Here is a 20487-nt window from a genome sequence, read left to right on the forward strand (position 1 = left end):
AGGCTTTAATTCACAATGAATATTATTTATGGTGAATAATGATACAGATGCTTAACAAGGAGTCTCCTGCCTGTTTAGCTGTAGCTGGAGGATTTAATTATGTGGTACTAACCTTAAAAACCATAGAAAGATGGGAAGGCATACATCCATTTTCAGAGAAAACAGAGGACGCAAGATGTTAAAAAAAAGGTTACCTTGCTGATTTCAGAGCCTTCAAAGTCACTCTTTCACATTTTGCATACATTTTACAGTCACCTCTGTCTCCCCAGTATACCAGTGCTGTGGTCTGCAGAGTAAAGGTTTTTAATTTCCTTTTGTAAAGTACCATGCACTGCTAAGATAGTGTATATAAAAGTTGCATGATTCAGAGAGAGGCTCCCATCTTTCTCCTCATAAGGAGGGGAGTCTTTATGGGTTCCTACAATCCTGGTTGGGACTCCAGTAGCTCTACAGGTGCCCAGATGATGAAAAGCTACCTCGAGCTTTACTATGACTGGAATCCCCAGTACAATCAAGCTTCCCCATCACCACCATTTTCTTACCTATGTTTGGGGTAGCAGGAATAAAGTTCTGTGTTCAAAGTCATGGTCCTTCCCCCTGTCTCCATGCCATGGCTGCCTGCTCAGGCATGGACAAGACACACACATTGGTGCATACTATTTTTCACCCTTTGTGACATCACCACATTGTTTAATGGGTAGGGCACTCATCTAGATCTTTACCAGTCATCTGGCATGCAGGGACAAAAGTGTCCTCATTGAGGACTAGCCTCATCTGAAAGTGCTCTTCCACCCAGAAAAGTGACTCTAAAAATGGTTGTGTGGATTCACATATTGATTATCTCTCAAAGACTCCAGCTCAAATTAGCTCAGTTTATAAGTAAAAATATATTTTGTTTTGTGTATTATTTTCAAACACTGCAAAACTGCCACTGTGATCTGAAATTCAAGCTCTTTTCCTTTATTTTCTCACACATCACCACTATTTTACATGCCAGAATTTGCCCTTTATCTGTTTTAAAAAATAAATAAATTAATGGAGATATCCTATCTCCTAGAACTGGAAGGGACCTTGAAAGGTCATCGAGTCCAGCCCCATGCTTTCACTAGCAGGACCAAGTACTGATTTTGCCCCAGATCCCTAAATGGCTCCCTCAAGGATTGAACTCACAACCCTGGGTTTAGCAGGCCAATGCTCAAACCACTGAGCTATCCTTCCCTTTTACCTGGGCAACAGCATCTGTCTTCAAATTAAACTATTAGTTACACTTGTGTAACTGCACTGCAGGTCAGCGGGGTGGCACTGGTGTAACAAAGGGCTTAATTTGAAGACATTATTACTGAGGACGTAATTTGGCCAACAGAATCTTTATGGCTAATGATGTGTAAGACCCCAGCTTCACTTTCATATTCCTAGCTGAGTTTGAAGCACTGGCAGTTAAGAAAAAAGATATTTTGATTTATCACAAGAATAAATTACATGTGAAAGTCAGTGAGACACAATAAACATGGCAGCCCAAGCTGCCTTTTTCACAGAATCACTCTTTAGGTTACAGTCACACTTTAAGTTGACTGGATCAACTGTTCTTGAATTATTTGTGAGTCTGAAAATCTGAAATAATAGTACTTAGGCTGATAGACTAGTTTGCATTGGGAGATCTCAAAGAATGTTATGAAACAGGGTACCATCATGCCCATTTTAACAATTGAGGCACAAAGAAGCTGCATAACTTGCCCAAGGTCACACAGTGAAGTGGGGTCTTTTTACTGTGTGTTCAGAGGCCCAAAACTGGAGAGTTTTTAAAAAGATAAAGGGTATTTTCCCTACTAATAACTAGATATGGGTAAGGCTTTTCCTTAACCTTTCAAAAAGGTTATCTTTGGGCTGAGACCATGCATGTGAAATTTCATTCTAATGTGGAATTTTTTGAGAAAGCTTAGGAGGAATAACTTCACTACCACAGGAGGGTCCAGATGCCATCCTAGTACTGAATGGTGGAAAAGAGAGGGAACTGTTCTTTTTAAGGGGCCCTTAGCTCTGGAACAAGATCTGCTCATCTCTCAGTACTAAAATAGCCCTGATCTGTTCACCAAGCTGGGCACACTGTAAGGTGCCTTTATTTTCTGTGGAGGGAAGGTGGTTGATGTATGTGGTGGGGTGGTTTAGGTGAATGGGGGAGATTTATGAGGAGTTGAGTTCTGCTCACTGTCACAGGGTAAACTGCTATTTAATGTTATTTGTTTTCTTGTAGTTTGTGGGGGGCGGGAGGGACCCTAACACTTTGGATCAGTGTCCCTTTATTATTATAAAAATTCAAAGAAATAACTTGAGGTTTCAGTTTTAACCCTAACATTCACTGTTACAAACCCTATATACGGTGAGTGAAAGCATACAGTGGGTGGGAGTGCATGTGTATGTGTACATTTGATACGTGTTTTACACAATGTGACAGGTCTGATCGGGAGTGGGGAGGGGTGGCAAAGAGAGACCATTTGATTGGGGTCTTTATTCCTGCTTCCTTAAGGTCAGATGGTTGGGATTTGTGGAATCTCTCTCCTTTGACCCTTCCATTCAGTCATTTCTTCCTTTGCAACATATCCAAAATCCATCTTTTCCTGTTCATCCTACTATGACGATCATCCTCTCTGCCTTGATAATTTTCTGCTTGAACTACTGTCACCTTCTTTCTGGCCTTCCTGACAACCCCCTCAGTCTCCTCTGTTCTGTCATTAAACTCCTCTTCCTCTCCCACTGCCCTAGCTAGACTTATCAGCCCTTTTCATGAATCCTTCCATATCCCCTTCAGCATCTGTTTCAAAGCCCTCATCCTCACGTTCTTGACTGGTACTGTTCTGCTTCCCCTCAGCACTGGCTGCCCACCATTTTTCTGTTCAGACCTTTCTCTCCTCCAGTTCCACCTCTATTACTTCACTTTTCCTTCTGCCCTCAAGGACTTCCATGACATCTCCCATGCTGCCCACAGAGCCTGGAATGTCCTTCCTGATCCTTTTCTCCACATCATAACCACCCTGTCCTCCTTCAAATCCCTCATCAAACCCCCTTCCCACAATCCCTCATATAATGAACCTCTGGTATCCTTAAAGTAAATAAAGTGAAATTAAAAGTGTAATTATAAAACAAAAACAACCAGGGGTGCTGGAGCAATGTGTATAGTGGGGGTGCTGAGATCCATTGAACCAAACTTTAAACCCTGTATCTGATAGAACCACTTCAAGTCAGGGGGCATGGTAGCATCCCGCCCACCCCCCTAGTTCCAGCACCTATGAAAAGAAGAGAATTAAGATGATAATACCCTAGCATCCTTACAACCCCATTACCTTACTGTGTTTTCCCTCTCCCTGTTCCTTGTCTGCTACCTCCCCCATTGCCCTGCCATGTCCTAATCAGTTTAGATTATAAGCTCTTTCGGGCAGGGATCCTGCCTTTGCTTATTATGTAAAGTGCCAGGCACAACTATGGTGCTATGTACAAATATTAATTATTAATAGTAAGTTTGGAGGTTCGTCCCCACCTCCTTTTTATTAATGTAGAAACTATGGACGTTACTATATTTTAACGTTTATATTGCAGCAATTCCTGAAACTGAGGTAGGAGAATTGATTTGATTTCTTTTAGTTTGTTCACAACATTGAACTCCAGATAAGTTCTCTTGACTAGCCTATTTTATGTCCTGTAGAAGTGTATCATTGTTGGCATTTTTATTTGGCAGTCTTGTGACATTTTACATTAGAACAATAGATGGGCAGAATAGAAATTATAGATTTGAAGCTGGGTAACTATATCAAATGCTTATCTATTTCATACCTTGTATTTTTTATCAATCTGATCTGTATTTAGGAAAGGGGACAGTGCAGTTCTCAAATGTGTGGGTCTGCAAACTTGCACACCAGCTGTCCTAGTCAGTAGTGAAGCTAACAGGGCTAAGGTGAAGGTATTCATGCTGTTGGAAATACAGCTAGCTGCCTCGGGAGACTGCTTTGAGGAAGATTGCAGCAATATTGAATCCCCACTGTTACTCGGGGATATTGCTGTGCACATATATAATTTGTGTTAGATAAAATCAGGAAGTAATAAAGGGGGGGAAAGAAGAGCTGTGAGATCTACTCTATACTGTGTTTTATATCTTCAGGAAAAAAAAATATCCAGGGAATGTTGCTTTAATTTGTGGGGGGGAAAGTGTGCTGCTTTAAATCAGAAAACTTGCATTCTACTAACTCTTTTAGTTTGGGAACCATTTGGGTGTGTTATAAAGTAAAGTTGCAGAGTAGGCATGTTTACTAGACCTTTAATTGCTACATTTAGTAGAAAGGCTTTTTTTTTTTTTACGACAAGAAGCCAGAGTTTGCTGTGCAAATGAAGCAGGCTTCGCAAGAATCAGATTCACTTTGGACGACTCTTCACATTCCTAGTCATCATTACATTAGGCAGCACAATTCCATCTCTGGTTGATGGGCAGAAAAAGTGGGCAGCCTGCCAGGTAGACGTTTCCATGGCTCCCAACCCCCAAAGGTGATGCGTTTTTCAGCTAATTCAATGAAGAGTGGGCTGAACTTTGGGTATAAACTAGACAATAGCTGCCTTCGCAGTATCAGCAGAATGGTTTATGGGAATGCACTCCACATTTGGCAGAGAATCATGTGACCTTACGGCTGAGATTTTGTGATGGTGCCAACGGAGACTTGGAAAGCAGTACCCGTTCTGACTTTTTTCCTCTTTTCTTACATGGCTCAGAAAATGGTGGATCTTAATACTTGACTTTAGCCAGACTCAGCAAGCGATTGAGCTTTGAAGCACAACTTTGCCTTTATTCTGGCTTTTTTGGCACACCACCAGGAGGCTGTCCCTTTCACGCCTGATAAACTCTGCTGCTTATCTCTAACTAGGAAAAAATATATAGAGAGATAGATAGATAGATGTATATACAGAATATTTAGACTTCATAGAATTTTAAAACTATAGGTTCTATTTTTTTTATTGCTGAACTGTGGTTTATAAGAATCTTTTTGACTGTCTGAAGAATAAAAGTTCTTACTGTTTAATGAACAGGCGTTTGAACTGGGCAAACGGGGCGACAGCACTGAACATGAGATCATTGCAGCATAGTGTAGCAAACTGGCACCCTGCCTTTTCACCCCTTTGCTTCGGCAGATTTGTGCAATCCCCATTTATAAAATCAGCACAGGGGCTAGATGAATTTTCTGATCTCTTCCACCTCTATCACTGTGCAGGCACTTGCAACAAGGATTGGTGCAGCTTTTGCGCAGTGCTTTGTGCTTGGAATTCCGAGAAGAACGAAAAAGAAGACAGGCATCCTGGTCCTATTCCGAGAAATAACAGGAGCCTAAGAAGAAACAAATCTGAGTTTGTCCTAGATACAAGAGTGATGGAAAAATGTGAATCTCCTGCTTCAAAAAAAAAAAAAAAATCTGGCATGTTTAACTACAGAGACATCAGGATGTGTTAGAGCTTCTTAAAACAATATAACTAAATGAGCCTAAGCAATTGTTTCTTTTACTTACCAAAAAAATCTGAATTTTATTTCATTATTGCTTAAATAGCAATATTTGGCAGTGGGTGAAAACGTACCTTTCATATCAGGTATAGCTTATTTTTCTTTTCTTTTCTTTTTTTCCTTTTTAAACATGTTATTTTGAAACTGAGTCCTTGTGTATTAAATTTACTGTAGTCAACCAATCACACCTTTTTTTTTTTTTTTTTTTTTTTTTTTTTTTACTAACTTTTTGTTTCACTGTGTTTGATCTAATACTGCTAAAAATAGAAAAGTAAACAAACAGGAAAACTATATAAATAAGTAGTTGGCACATTTTATCTTAGCTAAGCACTGAAGTTACTCAAAGATTTTAATGGTTATATGTATTCAGTATAAGCTTTGGTTATCTGTAAGAAAATGGGTATTTGGAGCTGGTTGCTACGGAAAGTCCATTCTTTTTTTATATAGTGTGACTCATGCTTTCAATTCCTAAAGAGAGGAGGGGGGGGTGGAAAAAGTTAAAGCTGTAGGAGAAGATCACTCTTGTAAGCAGTATATTAGAGCAAAGTTATGATTGAGTTGGTTCACATACAATCTTACAATTTGTGTTTAAATCCAGTACAAAGAATTCAGTGTAATAAGCACAGGAATAAAAGGCACATTATTTGAAGTTTCATGCAGCAAGCCTGGTTTGCTGCTAGTAACAGTGCCTATTTTAGGATGTTTGGTAAATCAGCACTTGTCCATGAATAGTTGAAACAGTGCTTAAGATACCCATTCAATATTTTTGTGAGAAGTGCATACAAAGTTACTGTAAGTTTAAAGCACAGTGCTGTGTCAGCAGATCAATTGTTTCTTAATCATTTTGTCTGTCTTTGGAAATAAATTGCTAGGCAACTGAAACAATTTGTAATAAAATTCATTTTACCTGGCAAACAATGAAAGTGTTGTCCAAATCAATATTTTTTATATATTTTCAGTATGAATTATTTCAGTCTTTGTCTATTCTTTTGAATCCGATATTAAAAAGTTATAACTCCCAGGACAGAAAATACTTTGAGACATAAAATGTGCTTTCATTGAAAACTTTGATTTTCTTATTTTAAAAAACTGTAATTTTTTGTTTCTTTTCTTATACAAACTTTATAACCATCTTATGGCTTTACAAAATATATTTAGTGAAGTTTAAACATGTATTTCACAATTTATAGATTGCCAGTTGGATAGCTGCTCTAAGACTACCTGCTGAATTGTGCTACTTTATATTTTTGTTGCTTTGCAGTGAATTGTGGGAAATTACTAAATTGAGATCATATATGTATAGGAAAGATATAGCTCTATGCACCTACATTAAAAAGAACAAATTTATTGTGATTTCCCACCAATACTTGCATAAAAATAACTACATATGTCAATAATGCATATTCGTATAGTGGAAAATCTATTCTTGCATTTTCTTAAAAGAACATAATTCTGTTGTAAATTAAAGCATAGCAATCAAATTATATATTTTTCTGAGGTTTTCCAAAAGTATCTTTTAAAAATTATTGTAAGTGTAATAGAACTTAACTTTCTCCAATATTTTATATTAAGTTCCATACTAAATTAAAATCAGATAAGCACCTTTAAGCAAACCTTTTTTATTTTCTAGCAAGTGTGTGCTTCTATTTTTGGAATTGTTAATACAATTTTAAAAATTAGGAAAAAAAAAAAGAAAAATACAAATGACACAGTCACTTTGCCTAAGTGTGTATGGCTCACTGCATATTTTGCCAGTGGCCTTCAGAGGGGCGTTGGTTTTAGATCTTTAAAATTATGGTTGCTATCCTTTTACATATTTCATGTTCTAAAAATACTTTCACAGAATAGACCTTCTCATTATTTCTTTCTTAATCGTTTTCTTGTTTTAGTGCAAGGAAAAATTAAAACAGAAATGAAAAATGAAGATGTTGGTTATACCAGAAATCACTGAAGGTAATAAAGTGATCTTCTTAAACATTTTTACATATATAAGATAAATAGTTTATATATATATATATATAGTTTATACATGTGTATATATAAATAATCAAAGCTGAACACTGAAAATACTAATGTACAGATATCTATTAAACTTTTTTCTTTGATTGTTTTCTGTTGGGAATAGTGCACTACTGGTTACGTTTATACTTTTTTCTATGCAGCTTTAGACTAAACTGAAAAATCAATATATAATTTAGATCTTTTACAATATATGTGAAATGTAGTGACCAATGTGTGTGTTTTTTTAATGAAATGTTAAATACCTCTCCGTCATTCCTAGAAATGGAAATATCTGAAAAGTACTCTCCTATAGCATCCATTAGAATCAATCAGTAAGAGATGTAAGCAGTCAGTATCCATGCTTTTGATGATATAAATATTCTAGGCATAGGGATTGGCTTTTAGGACAAGATATGTTAACCCTTTGGCCTCAGCAGAAAGCATGTATAAAGTTTTATTACTCTTGAATGCGCACATGTACATAAAATCATAGCAAGTTTAAAACATACATTTCTGGAAAATAATTTGTTTAAACAATTACAAAAAAACAAGTAACATATCGTAGATGTTCTAAAATTTAATCCACTAAATTATTCAAAAACACAATGGTCATTCACAGGCATTAGATTATTGTTGTCATTATCAAACTAGAAGTATTTGCTGCAATTTTCCAGATACTGAACAGAGTATGGGCCTGATCCAGTATCCCTATGCTAGCAGCACTCTCACTCTCTTAAATGAAAGTTCTGCCAGATTAAAGACTACAGAGTTGGGCCTTTAATTTAAGGTGGATATTGAAATCTAGTTCAGATACAGATTTTCAGCTGCACATTTTCAACAACCTGCTAAAACCAAATCATCTCTACAGAAGTTATTTTAACAGGTGCACCTCTGCTGCCCATATTTTAAAAATACATTTGTAGTTATGCTGTTTTAGAATTACACTCATTTATCATATATTGATCTTTAAAATATTGAGATGAAATTACATTCATGTAAAATATTTAGATTATAAAAATGTGTCTGTCTGTCTCACCTGTTGAGTTACTGAATATTTCTACAAAGGGCCTTTTGGATAAGGCACCATAATTTGGGTCAGTGAAAATAAGGGGAAATTTGGTTTATGAATTAATCCTGACGTTTTACCAGGAAGCAATATTGTTTGGAATTTCTGGGGTTTGATTTTTATATGCTTTGCTTAATAATCAAGTTCTGTAAGCATTGTAATATGATGAAATCTCTAACCAGTCTTTGTAGTGTTATATGTTGGAGCCCAGCTCTCATACATGATGGATTTTCAGATACAGTGGGTTGATTTTCATTCTTGGTTAGTAGTACATTTCATATTCAAGCATAGAAGCCAAACGTATATTGTTCATATTATTTCACATCGAATTATGGGACCTAATCCTGCATTCTTTGGGCATGCAAAACTCCTATGGAAGTCACAGCGAATTTTGGATGCACCAATGTTGCAAAGTTTATGAAAAATAATGTTTACTCTGATTATGGATAAAAAGATTAGACAGTAAACCTGTCAAATATTGTAGGGTTTTTTTTGTTTTTTTCTCTTTTTTTAAAAAGTAGCAAAGTTATTTTCTGAATGCCAATCGTTGGATGATATATTTTTACAGTTGATTTAAATATTGTATTCTTTGATTATCATAATTATAAATGCTTCACAAGTTATTCCATAAGTATTCCACATTTCATTTAAAATGTGAGATGCTAGCTGATGGTGCCAATTGGCATAAACCCGTAGATCCGATCTTGTGGTAAAGTATACTGCACAAGCTCGCTTCTATGGGTCTGTGTCACTCTGGTGATCTGGCAAAAGATTACATGACAAGCTACTTGATGATATTTGAAAATCAGATGTCTAAGTGATTGCTTCAAGTGAAAGTGGATTTTGGACTTTTTTGTTAAACTTTTATTTCTGTTATGCTTTTGTTCTCATGTGCCTTATTTAGTGTATTGAATCATTTTGTTCGATTTGATTTTTTTAAAGCACACTTGTCTTAAAATCAGATTAAAAATCTATACTCATATTTAAGGAACTTAAATATTTTTCACAGAGCAAGGGTAGAGTATACTAGTTTTAAATAAATACATAACATTACACACTGTTAAATTCAAATACCATGTGGTCAAAGGAAATAACTAAATTTGGATGTCTACTTGATTTTTATTTTACAAGACACTAAGAGACCACAGTGAGTTCTTTTAGAAATATAGTTGGATTCGCAAGTTTTTTCTTAAAAAGAAAAGAACTGGATGAAACAGATTGCTAGCAGTGCCCTCAAAATAGACAAATATATATTTTCATTATAATGTTAAAAATGGAACATGACTGAAAATAGAGTTAACTATATTTAACATTTTCAAAATCCACCCAGTAGGGAGCACATAGATATGTGGCTGCCATATTTGAAAGAGATGCTGAAGATGTGAAGAAGACTTTATGGTCACCGTTGGAAGCTGTGTGCATCCGGGTTGAGGTAGTAGGTTGTATGGTTTAGAGTTACACCCTGGGAGTTAACTGTACAACCTTCTAGCTTTCCTTGGAGCACACTTGGGCCATCGAGGAATTCATCATCATTTTAATCTGATCAGGGAAACTGTGCAAAAAGGTATTGTGTTACGGCTATACAGAATAATCACTCTAAAGCTTTATTGATGTTGAAATAGTCCTGATTACATGATTATTTCATTCACATCCTGTTATGAACAATGCTAACATGTTCTCCTAATGGACTGTGACTACACGCTACAGACACTTAGAAAGAGTGATGGTGCTTTAATTCCATTAACAACAAGGCTTTAAAACTTGATTTTAATTTACAGATTGATAAAATATCAAGTATTAAATATGGTACTAATTTTCTCTAGGATTAGCTCATTCTAAATAGTTGAAATTTGTTGATATTCTGCTACTGTACAGAAACAAACTATTTAAAAAATATTTCTCCTTATGACTCTTTGGAATAAATATTGCATCTCGCTGCTTAGGTAGATACATAGTATTATTGTTTAGTGCTGAGCTTTGTGTGGGAATGTGATATCCTTTCTTATGCATACATTGTCCTACATTGTCACCTCAGTTCTAACCTGGAGCACTCCTACTCTCCCATTGTTAGATTTCAGACAAAGCTCTGCCCAAGAACCTCAGTATTGACTTGCAGCACCCCAAGCATTCTAGTTCTGGGTCCTCCCATAGTTCTATCAATGTACCTGAATCCTGATCTGTAATAACCTTGTTATTTCAGTCCGTCCCAGGTCTCTCCTAGATACAGATTGCCATCTGAGTGAACTTGTGCTAATGATGATGGCAGAAGTTAACAATAGGGACTACCAGACCCCATTTGTTCATAATCAAACTCAAAACTTAGTCTCCATACTAAACTTTAGATTTTTAAGATTTAATTCTGGCATACAGCCATAGCCCATCAGGAGATGAAAGAGACCCTGCCTATATCTTCCAGAGCTCCAGCAAGCATCTTAAAGAGGGTGCAGTATGTGCTCATTTCTGCAGCCAGCCCAACAGGGACAGGTGTGGCCATGGTTCCAGCTGCTCCTGCTCCCTTTGCAGAGATTAGTGCAGATACTAGGGCTTGCCCTGTAGAGAACTTGTGTTCCTTGAGTGAAAGTCACCTGTTTTTGAAAAAAAAAAAAAATGATGATAGAGTTTAGTGGAGAGAAAAATACTTTGACCTAGGGCAGTTAATCACTTTTCAAGCAAAACAGGTAGATGGATGTGTATAAATCAGGGACTATTTGATTTTTATGTCCTATGTTAAATATTCTTATGATGTACTTTCCCTTCTATCTACCATGGCCCTAAAAAGAATCATTTTACATTATGTATATGAATACTTTTGACAGACATTTCATCAAATAGATAAAATAATCCAAGGACTATCACATTTAGGCCTTATAAGGTTTAAAGAGGCATTATATTTATTGATCAATTGATACAAGGCACTCTTAAACCAAAATAAGAATTCCACACAAGGGATTGCACTGATTTAACTAAATCAGTTTCTAAACCAATTTAATTAAATTGGTACAACTTTTCCATGTAGACAAGGCCTTGCTGATGAGAAGGGTAAAGGTGATGAAATTCTGTAAATCATAGTATTACTAATAAGAAGCACATTGTATTTTTTCAGCAGTGAGACCTCTAATGCTGTCTTTCTAGCAAATAACAAAGCTTTGTATAAAATGGGTATTGTTCTATTTTGGTTGTTATATTATGTCCAGTAGACTACCTTTTTTTCAGAAATTAGCATTAAATAGGTCCTTCTCTGAGATTATTTAAATATGTGACCATTTATATATTGTGTTTTACAAAAGACGTGAAAATGTTTTGCTGCTATCACCCTAAATCCAGGGCAGGAAATAAAACCCATTCAGTTCTACTATAAGAGAAGGCCAGAGCTTTCATTAGTGGGAATTTTTAACCACGTAATAAAGTTCCCAGCATCCATTCAGAAATGAAAAGAGAATATGTCCAATTTCAATGTACTGCCTGTACAGGCCCCAGATCCTTGGGGACAAAACAGGAATCACAAACCAATGAAATTTGACCCTCAAGCTGGAATCTCCGTTGGGGAAGAAAATTGGGCTGATAGGAGGCATGTCTTGAATCTGTGTATGATTGCAAAGCCTTTCCCACCATGCTAACATGGCATAGCGTTGTCCATTCGTTGCTAGCTTTGTACTTGTGTTTGTTATGGCTCAGAACCACAATTACTACAAAGAATTCCTGCCATCCTAACACTTTGACAAAGGTCAGATCAAACAAGCAACCTGCTGTAGACTCTCTTTTTTTTGAGGTGCTTCCTGAATGTATTAGTAGGAACAAGAACCCTACCTCACCCCACCTGCCATTATGAGTAGGGTGGGAGAATGGATAGTCTAAAGGTCTCCAGTGGAGAAGCATGAAAGAGCTCCCCTCCGATCAGCAATCTTAAATTCCCCATGTTGCAGTGGGAAACAAGTAAAAGAGTCTGGCAGACTCCTAACCTGCAAGTTCTCATACAAGAGATTGCTGGCCTTAAGTGGCCAAGCATGATACAGGGGGAAATTCAGATCTTTCCTTTTTACTTTCCTCCCCTTGCTCTGCAAGGTGTGGGAGGAAGGGAAACACATTTTTTCTATTTTTTTTTTTTAATTTTAATTGAATTTACTCTTGCTAATTAATAGCTGTAGCAAGGAGATTAGGAAATTATACTTGCATGATAGGTGTCTGGAAAGTTTAAGAGCTATATTATGGCTTTTGAGAAACAACCTTGATTAGGGGATGGTGTGGAGTTGCCCCAAGCCAGTGGGGGGACATCAGACAGTGAGCTGCAGCTAAGCGAGTGTGGGGAATGTGTTGCTCACCCAAGGGGCTGAGCGAGGGCCACTCCCAATCTAGACAAAAAGGTTTATTGTCCTCCTTGGATTAAAAGTCGCCCCAGTCATCACCAGTACATTGTCTTCTTTTGTTTTTATTTTCTTTTTTGTAGTTTAATTCCTTTGGAAAGAGACGTCACTGCTATTTTCTGCCAACAAAGCAATATTTTATATTAATTTTACAAAATAAGGAGGATTGTTTATTCTGATCTGAAACCAAATAGAAATGACTGGTACAGAAACTATGGGAACATTTCTTTGGTCTTTTAAATGCATGATATAATTATAATTCTATCCAGTATAGTTTATAGGTTGCCATGCAAATTTTCCTTGTGTCATCATTAACTTTAATTAAAATGTTTTTACTTTGCAATGTATAATATGTTGTTTCAAGAGTTATCAAGTTATGTGCACAAATTTATGGGAAAGTCAATTAATTTTGAAGCAGATGAAAGCAGAGAATGAAAAACAAAAAGAAAGGAATCTATTAAGTACAGCTGGATGGAACAGGCTATATTCTTTAGTTTCATTTTGAAGCCATAAGATATATGGTCTGTTTTTTGCAAAACATGGCATTCTTGACCTTTAAAGATGATTACTAGGATGCCAGAATACCAATTGATCAAGCAGTAATTAGCATTGTGTTGCTGTGTTGTTTTCTGCTTTAGGAAATAAACACACCCCTATAACATAGTTTATCGTGAATGTTTTCAAATATAGGACAAAACTGGCAATATTTATTCACATAAGTAATCTTTTCTAAAGTAGGCCCATGGATTTCAGCTAGTTTCAGTACTTTGTCTTCACTTATACTGCCTGTGTGCATAGGGAATATTCACATGTGTAAGAGTTGCAGGATTGGGTTTAAGGTTATGGGCATCTTGAACTCCCATTGATTTCTCTGGGAGTTATGGGTGTTCAGTACCTCATAGGGTCTGGCCCATGGAAAGAAATATTCCAACATTTCTGTATGTGTTATTGCAGAGACGCTGACCAGCCAAATGTGCTTGTCAATTCTACAGATTCCTTTGTGGAGATTAGCATAAACCATAACCTGGTTCCAAACCCACAAACTTTTTGGGTGTTCAAAGTATGGATACAAATTTTTCGGGTGGCACCCATGCTAAATCCTGCTTGCATATAAATCAATTCATTTGAGTAAACTAAGGAGAATAGCAAGGTACAAATCCAAAGAAAACGTATACAGAAAGGACACTTTGGGGTTAAAAATCATGGGCCAGATACAGTGTGGATGCTTTGAGACATTCCAGTGAAACATAGCAGCCCTCAACCCAGTTTAACTGACTGGTTAAGCCAGGTTTATAGCTACTTTGCATTGCCAAAACAATACAAAGCAGCTGGAGCATATCGGTGAATCTGGCTTCGTATAGTTTTAAGTGACATATTTTCAAATCCACGTTAGATATAATCCCTTAGATTATCAAAACTGAAAAAAATTTTAAAAACTAATTATCTTTTCATAGTTTCTGTTGATTTTCATTTAACTTGAACAAATGAAAATAAACGGGTCAATTTTACTGTGGTTTTTAGTCTCTTTCACTTTCTCTTGTCAGGAACTAGCTCAAGGCAGCAGTCTTTGGGTTGCGAATGTAAGGGAATGTTTAAACCCAAACCAAAAAAATGTTTTCATTGACATTTTTAAAAGGGAGAAATCCACTAACAGCATTTATCAGCCTGTGAAACTTTTCTTTGTGACCATTCAGGAGACCTACAATAGGTTGCTTATCAGATAAACGGGGAGCAAAATTGCATTTGACATTTTTTGTGTTATTTTAGCATGGTTTCACATGACAACCTGTTACCCAATCAGGGTGGTCTCCAATACAATTTCCTCTATTAGTTATTTTTAATAAAACTAAAATTTTGGGCCTAATCTGTCTGAAAGGGTCTCTTTAGACATGACTATTACTTTTATTAGATGAGTAAATGCAAAAAGCTAATGTGCATTATATCTCCCACCAGAATTAAACTTATTTCAGCTTGGTCTTTTCTCACCTAGTAAAAATCTTTACATCCAAGTGATTTTTTTGGCTGTGTTTAACTTTGTACATGGTTGCTGAGGCTTTCAGCTATATTTCATTGCTAATGGTTTAATTGCAATTTATGTGGCAATTTCAGTTACATTTGGTGCAGTATTTCCTTTCCTCCACCCCCTCTTTTGTATTATTGGTTTGTTCTTGTAACACGCACACATAGGGAAGAGCCTTGTATTTCTGCGGTAGATCTCGCATATGAAACTTTCAAAGAAACATTAATTCATATTCCTATATGTGTGGGTTGGGATAGGAGGAGAAAATACTTGGGAAAAATAGGTGTATTCTTGTCTTCTCTAAGAGCAGCACAGCATACACTGTGTAGAGTTCTCCCTTTTTAGATAGACATGTATATTCAGAATTAGTTGTGTCCAGTCTTCAAATTCATGTGATTAATATTTAACTTGGACCTATGCGATGTTGGCCATATGTCTATACCATGTGGTCATTTAAGACCCCATGTTCAGTGCCATAATAACACAGATGGAGTGCCCGCTGTCTTTAATGCCCTGGCCCCAACTTCCTTTGGAGTTGGAATTCTCACCTGAATCACACTGCTTGGGAACCTGATCTGATTACTTTTCTTTTTGGTGCTGGGTGTGGTGGACAGGCCTGAGCGCAAATGTTTCTGGCATGTTCAAGCAAGCTGGCCAGCACACCAGGAGCATCAGGAAGATGATGCAGAGTCAACCACAGCACACTGTGTCCCAGACTGCCTGCACCAGAGTTCAGACAGTCTTGTCTGCTACCTGCTTTTGTCCCACAGTTGGGTGAGAGTCATTCTGTATTTTATTATTTTCTTAATATATACACATATATTCTATTGCCATTTACCAGTTACTGCCCTGATCTGTGCATTTTGAAGCTCTCAGCCAAACCACTTGAGCTTTTGTTTTCCGTGTTGGCCTTATACTTATCTAGGAAATACATACCCTCATATAACCATTCATTTCTCTCATATGATCTTCTGCTTGTCTCTGGTTCACATGTTTGAATTTATTTCCCTGTTGCTCCATTCCTACTCCTTCACTTGCTGATGACAATTTTGCTAGTGACAAAGCCTCCAGAGACTGCAGAGTAGCACAGATAAGACAGATTTGGGTTTTGCAGAGGTTTGGGGTTTGCCCACAGTCAAGGAGTGCAATGGGAGATGATGGAAGGAGAGGGAGGAAAGTGTCCTGGCCACAGGTGCACAGGGAGACAGGTGCTTAACCAAACTAAACCTGAACACAACCGGCATGGAGGGGTTGTGTCTGCTCTTCCAGCCAATAGACTGGAGCAGCAGTCTTGCGACAGGGCTGTATGACACCCTAACCTTGGATTCAATGAGCAGATATGACATCTTTAACCACTACGTAACTCCTCCTACACAGAGCCTGAAAACTTGGGTTTCATATAGGTGGACAGATTTCAAACTATGTTCTTGGATTCTGAGCCTTCTGAGGTTTGCCCATGCATAGACCTGCCTTTCTAGTTTCTAGACAGATCCACAGCTTTGAAAATAGGTGATTGATAGTCCTTGAAATGTATTGTATGTATTTCACTTTGCAGTGATATGCACTGTGTAGATCTGAGAGGAGAGTCAATAGAACCCTTAGAAATACCTTATCTGCTACGGTCATTAAACTTTGGTGTTGTGGAGGAGCTTGCTTATCTATATTTTTCTTTATTTAAAAAAAATCTAATCTTTCTGATGATTCTTAAAAATATGCTTTCATCTTCTCTTTACATAACTACCTCTTTGGGGTGAAAGTAGCTGAAACTCCATGTGCATTCAGGGCTGGTTCAAGGGTCTGCACATTCTCATGAGGCTGATCAGCTGAGCAGATGCACTGGAATGCCCATTCGCCCCTTGTATGCCATGGAAACAGACCCCTGTGAGGGTAATCCAGGGTTTTCATTACTCTATGCAACTGGCTTTGAGGAGTGTGGCCACTATTTTAGCCCATATTAAGTACCACTCATGTTTATCCTGACTGGAGGGTGGATTCACCTCTCTGACCACTCTTACCTTTGCAGGGCTCGAATCCTTGGGCTTTATGCAAGTGAAGTGAATCTCACCCTAAGTCTTTGAATCCCCTGATGTGACTTCCAACAGTGGCTGTGTTAACTTGTGCCAGTTCTGAGGATGTCCTTCTGTGATGTAGAGTGTTGTCCCGAGGAACTAGATTGTGACCAATGGCACCTCCTATATGTCATTGAATGTCTACCAGGTTGTGAAAATGTTTGGCCTCTACCAATCCAGGCCACATTTAATTAGCAATGACCTATATGCATTAAGATTCTGATTCCATTTCTGATTTCTTGAGCCTGATGGTTTATATACATTTTCTGAGGCAAGTATTCTAAAGCACTAGGGGTTAGATTTGGTATTATGGGCAGGCTTCAGGATGCAAATTTTAATAATAAACTGAATCCTATATTGGTAAAGGATTTCATTAATATGCCTCATTACAATGTACTAGAAGATTGCTGTTTTGCTGAAATTATTTGGCTTCTAGTCTAAATATCTTATTATTTATAAGTTTTATTGTTACCGTTATTGACATTTCTAATGAAAACCAGGGCCAATTTTTTTTTTTAAATGAGTAACAAATAAGTAACAAAGTTGGCACCTAAATTCCTGTTTAGGGTAAAAAATGTAAAAGCCTTTAAATCTTGTTTTCAGAAACGTTTTAGGAACCTAAGTCCCATTGATTTACAATAAGGCTTAAGCTCTTCAGCACTTTTGACAATGGGACTTAGGCTCCTAAGTCATGTAGTCACATTTGAAAATTTTCCCCTTCGGTTCATAAATAAGTGGCCTGATTTTCAGTTTGATGCATGTGGACTGTTCTGTGCTGCTGCAGCTGCTCAGTACTTCTGAAAATCAGGCATTTATTATTTAAGTGTCTAATTATGGATTTACAGGACATGCCTAACTTCAGGCACTCACCTTTGAAAACATTGTCCTAACTTTTCTACTATTGTACAATTGGTGCTACTATTGCATACTGGTGCTGTAGTTTGTGGACATTGTGCAAATGTGAAAAATAAGAATATTGGCAAAAGGAGCATGAAGGAAATGAGCAGCTGAGCACTGGGCTCTGCAGCTGATGACGTAATTTGAAGAGTTTGTCAAATGAAAGCTCTTATTATTTCCAGATACATAGTGATCATATAAACAAAAATAATACATGTACATGTAATAGAGGCCCAAACTCTGCTATGTGCTGTGCAAGTGCGCAAAGGGGGCTGGTGAGTAAGGATCTTTCTCTTCTTCCTCACATGATGAATTCTGGATCCTTCCTTGAAGGAGCTTTTGCCTTGTCCCCTGTCCTGCGTCCAAGCATGTTGATGTCAGTGGCACATGCAGGCTTCTGCTGTGAGGAACAGTCAGCACCAGGTTTCAGTGGGCTCTCTTGAAACACTCTATGCTGCAGCTGCTGGGATGGCTCTTGTGCCAGAAAGGATTAGAATCACTCTACCCCCCCTGCCCTAGGCAGGCCTTCAAGGTAAGGGCAAGTTTTTGCTCATAGTGAGGAAAGCTCAGAAATCAAGGTTAATATTTGGCTGAAAATATTCAAATTATATGTAAAATGTATTTGTCTAGCTACGTTATTATTTATTAGTTATATAGTTATGCAGACATACAAGATGTTTTAGCGATATAAGGAGATAAGGTCCCAGCACTGCCCCTGGGCCTATCTGGGGTCATTCCAGTCAGTAGGCCAATGGCATGGGGATTCATGCTAACAGAAGGCCCAGGTAATCTCAAGCAAACAGTGCCGTATCTTTCAGTGTGAACAGGTGTAGCTTTGTCATGAGGATGCCCTTTAAATTAGGAGAAGCTGGCTATTTCACTACTGTATAGAGTTTTCATTTCTGTAGGTGACACTAGTTTAATGACGTTCCTTATTATGTAACATGTTGGTAAGGCTGACTTCCAGTTTTATGGATTGTGCCTTGAATTTATCTGTGCCTGAACTCTTCTTTCAACAATGACTCACTACAGGTCTAGTGAAAATATCTTTGGTATTTTTGGTCAGTTCTCTCTCTTTGGGTAATGTACCATTTAATTTTTTCTTTATTTATAACTATTGATTCTTGCAGTAACATTTGTTTAACTTACATTTACAATAGATTGGATAAAAGATAACATTTTTGGTGATTTTCAACTAGGATTTTCAATGGCTCCTCAGTGTTTCTGTCAGCCTCCTGGCAGCATACAGAAAATATTTTATGCACCAGCCTCTGTAAACAGATGAATTTTCAGTTATGAAAAATAATGGCACCAGCCTTTTCCAGGGGGGCGGGGCTGGGCAGAAGGGGGCTAGACAGAAAATTGCTATTCATCTTGTGGTTATGCCACCCTTCTGCAGTTCTGTGCCGCTGCTAGTGGCGGTGCTGCCTTCAGAGCTGGGTGCCCAGCCATCAGCCACCGCTTTCTGGCTGCCCAGCTCCGCAGGCAGTGCCGCCGCCAGCAGCAGCAGAGAAGTAAGGGAGACAATACCATACCCCCTTACTTCTGTGTAACGTTTGACCTTTGGCTACAAGGGAGGCTAAGGCAAATTTTGGGGGGGGCTATAGCCCCTGCAAACTCCTCCCTCCTCCCCGCACCGCGTCTGAGTGGAGAAAAGAGAAAGACCGAAGGGAAAAGGAAACCGGTGCATGTCTGATCAAGGGAATTAGGAGAAAGGTTAGAAGAGAAAGGAGGAAGGTAAATTGAAGTGGGTGTATACAAAGGTGTGAAGGGGGTGCATAACGGAGGGGGCTCTGGTGTATTTGTGCATGGGAATGTAGGGGGTGCAAGGAGGAGGGGGGAAGCTGGAGTGTTGGTGCAGAGGAATACAGGGAGGTGCAAGGGGCAAGAGAAGTTTGGAAGACGGTGGGAGGGGAACTGGGATGTACACTTTGGCTGCTTTGCACTGTTCTGATGAAACAAAGTACCTTAACTCTCCAGTGTACTCTGGTTGCTCTGTGCAGCTCCAGAGTGGCATAAAGTAGCCAAAATTTACCAGCGACTCTATCCATAGAAGTTAAAATAAAAATGATTAAAAGTCAAAACTTGGCATCTTCAAATAATTTAAAATGTCACATGGCAATGACTCTCTTCAGGTTTCTTGTTTTAGTCTTTTTTTAAGGAAAGACACAGATAAAAATGACATTAAAATTGAGTTACTGTTGAAACTACATAATAGTGATTTAGGGTAACATACAGTACAGCAATGTTGCAATCCTAAAAGCAATAATTATGAAGAATTAAGGATAAACTTAAAAGAAATCCAAATATGTTAAAATATGGAAATACGCAATAAGGGCATCCAAATATACTTAATTCTACCCTGTACTGACACAATTTGGGGGGGTGGGGGGAATCTCATGTGTCTTTAAAAATCCGATTAATCTGATATAGGACCACAAACAATAAAATACCACAATCATAGTCCTATAGTTATTGTATAGTTTCACTACAAGGCAATGTTTAGGTTGTTGGGAGCCATAACTGTGCCTTAACTGAAT

General features: G+C 37.7%; 2 long non-coding RNA genes across 3 annotated transcripts in view; both read left to right on the plus strand.

The window, feature by feature from the left end:
- The window catches only part of LOC117888955, a 329393-nt gene that overhangs the window by 276443 nt on the left and 32463 nt on the right, over window positions 1-20487 (plus strand). The window lies entirely within an intron of this gene.
- Window positions 3784-17782, plus strand: LOC117888964. The gene is made up of 3 exons (XR_004648390.1): window positions 3784-5619; window positions 7423-7486; window positions 15596-17782. It is a non-coding gene; the product is annotated as an uncharacterized LOC117888964 (long non-coding RNA).

This window comes from Trachemys scripta, chromosome 1 (assembly GCF_013100865.1).
Source record: "Trachemys scripta elegans isolate TJP31775 chromosome 1, CAS_Tse_1.0, whole genome shotgun sequence".
Classification (NCBI taxonomy): domain Eukaryota; kingdom Metazoa; phylum Chordata; order Testudines; family Emydidae; genus Trachemys; species Trachemys scripta.